Source organism: Cebus imitator, unplaced genomic scaffold (assembly GCF_001604975.1).
Source record: "Cebus imitator isolate Cc_AM_T3 unplaced genomic scaffold, Cebus_imitator-1.0 Scaffold38, whole genome shotgun sequence".
In the NCBI taxonomy this organism is placed as follows: Eukaryota; Metazoa; Chordata; class Mammalia; order Primates; family Cebidae; genus Cebus; species Cebus imitator.
Genome location: NW_016107353.1, coordinates 4,769,405 through 4,771,350, shown reverse-complemented (window position 1 = coordinate 4,771,350; position 1,946 = coordinate 4,769,405). Strand labels below are relative to the sequence as shown.

The window sequence follows — 1,946 nt, the reverse complement described above, 5'->3', positions numbered from 1 at the left end:
AAAAAAAAAAAAAGGGAAGGGGAAGAAAGAAGACATAACTCAAAAAATTCAGTGCTTTGGATTCGTGTGGTATAAGTAAAAGCACCCTAGGCCAAGAGTCAAGTTCAGTCCTGTTTCTCCCAGTTAACAGCTTCTTCTCTAGCTCTGTTTCCTTACCTATAAAAAGAATTGCACTAGAGCCTTACATTTGTATGCTGACTTACAAGTCTACATTTACAGACATTATGTTCTTCAGTGCTTCCAGTAATCTTGTAATTAGGCAGATTTTGCTACCATTATTTCTTCTTATTTTACAGATTGAAAATTTGAGATTCATCGAATTAAGTGGCATGTTGAAGTTCTTTCATGACCTCAGATTCTAGTTTTAAGAATCTGGGCAGAGTAGTAGCAGCAGTTGGGGTGGGGTGGGTTATAAATAGACCAAGTTCATTACCAAAAAGTAACTCCAATCTAACAGTAGGACTCAGTTTTGAAAAAAGTGAGGCCGGGTGCTGTGGCTCACACCTGTAATCCCAGAACTCTGGGAGGACGAGGTGGGCAGATCAGGAGGTCAAGAGATCGAGACCATCCTGGCCAACATGGTGAAACCACCAACTCTACTAAAAATACAAAAATTATCTGGGCGTGGTGGTGCGTGCCTGTAATCCCAGCTACTCGGGAAGCTGAGGCAGGAGAATCTTTTGAGCCAGGGAAGCAGAGGTCGCTGTGACAGAGATCGCGCCACTGCACTCCAGCCTGGCGACAGAGCGAGACAGACTCCGTCTCAAAGAAAAAAGAAAAGAAAGAAGAGTGAGAGACGTGGGAAAATCTCTAACATATTCCCTGAGGGAAAAACAGTAACTGGATCCCAAGACAGCCTTCGCACGTCGTTATTTCTGCTCCGGTGCATTCTCAAGCCCTGCTCCGCACCCTCTCCCCAATTACCTTCGGGAATTCAGTCTAAAAAACACCGGAGAGCTAAGGTGGTAAATGACTTCCCCAAGGTCACCTCAGAAAGAGAGGTAAGCCCTGATTCGAACTGGAGTGGGAAACCCCTGAGCTCATGCCCCAAACTCAGACAACAGGGGGCTGGTGAGGACGGAAGGTCCTGCGGCTTCAAGAGCCTTACACGATTCCTCCGCTGACCACACAAATCCTCCAACCCAAACACCGGCTGTGGCTGCCGGTCCCAGAACGTCCGCGCTCCCTGCGGTGCCCGGGGACCAACACCTCGCCCCGCACTTCACCCGGGGACACGCAGCCCCCTCATCCAGCCCGCTAGACCCTACCCGGCGCTGCGCAGCTGTGGCTCACCCTACGATCTCTCCTATGATCCCTCCCTGCCTTGGCCCCGGCGCCTCCCCAGTAACACAACCGAACCGACAGCTGGTGGCCGGGGCGGGCGCTCCAGTTGCCGGCAAATCACGTGAGCCCGTCTGGCCCCACCCCCTCGAGCCCCGGTCCTCACCTGGAGAGAATCATCCACCAATCGGGGGCCTGGAGGACCCAGGGGGCGGGGCCAGGTCACAATTGCCTACGCGGGCTCCGGAAGGCGGGTCTAAGTGGGAACCCGAGAGATCACCAGCTCCCGAGTTTCCCAGCGCCGCGGAGCCTGGTAGCATCGTTGCTTAGTAACTAATAAGGCTGGGGGCGGGGTTAATAAAAAGCCTGGCTTTCTTTTCTGACTCTCGCGAGAGTGAACTATTCAGTAGGAGCCTTGAGAGGGTGTGTGCTCTTTGGATGACGAGAAAGTGTTGCAAAGATTAACGCTCTCATTCCTGAATCCCAGCAGAGCCTCGTTAGATCCCTAAATGGGAACATAGGCTTATAAAGATGTTTTTGCTAGAATAAACTGCCACAACACTTGAGCCGATTATACCTTAAGGTGTTTACATATCCCTTTCCACAGGTCAGAAGCTGTAGCCTAAGAGAATCAACTACTCTCATCGTTGTACCAGAAGCGTCCC

At 51.1% G+C, this 1,946-nt stretch overlaps 1 protein-coding gene across 11 annotated transcripts in view; it reads right to left on the bottom strand.

The window, feature by feature from the left end:
- The window catches only part of PFKFB2 (6-phosphofructo-2-kinase/fructose-2,6-biphosphatase 2), a 26,496-nt gene extending 25,076 nt beyond the window's left edge, over positions 1-1,420 (bottom strand). For 10 of the 11 annotated variants that reach the window (XR_005199650.1, XR_005199652.1, XR_001824199.2 and 7 more), the window contains exon 1: positions 1,281-1,420. The gene's annotated coding sequence lies outside the window, so the exon portion shown is untranslated. Of the gene's footprint in view, positions 1-1,259 lie in introns of all 11 variants that reach the window. The other variant, XR_005199651.1, reaches the window with a different exon arrangement.
- Between the last annotated feature and the right edge of the window lie 526 nt (positions 1,421-1,946).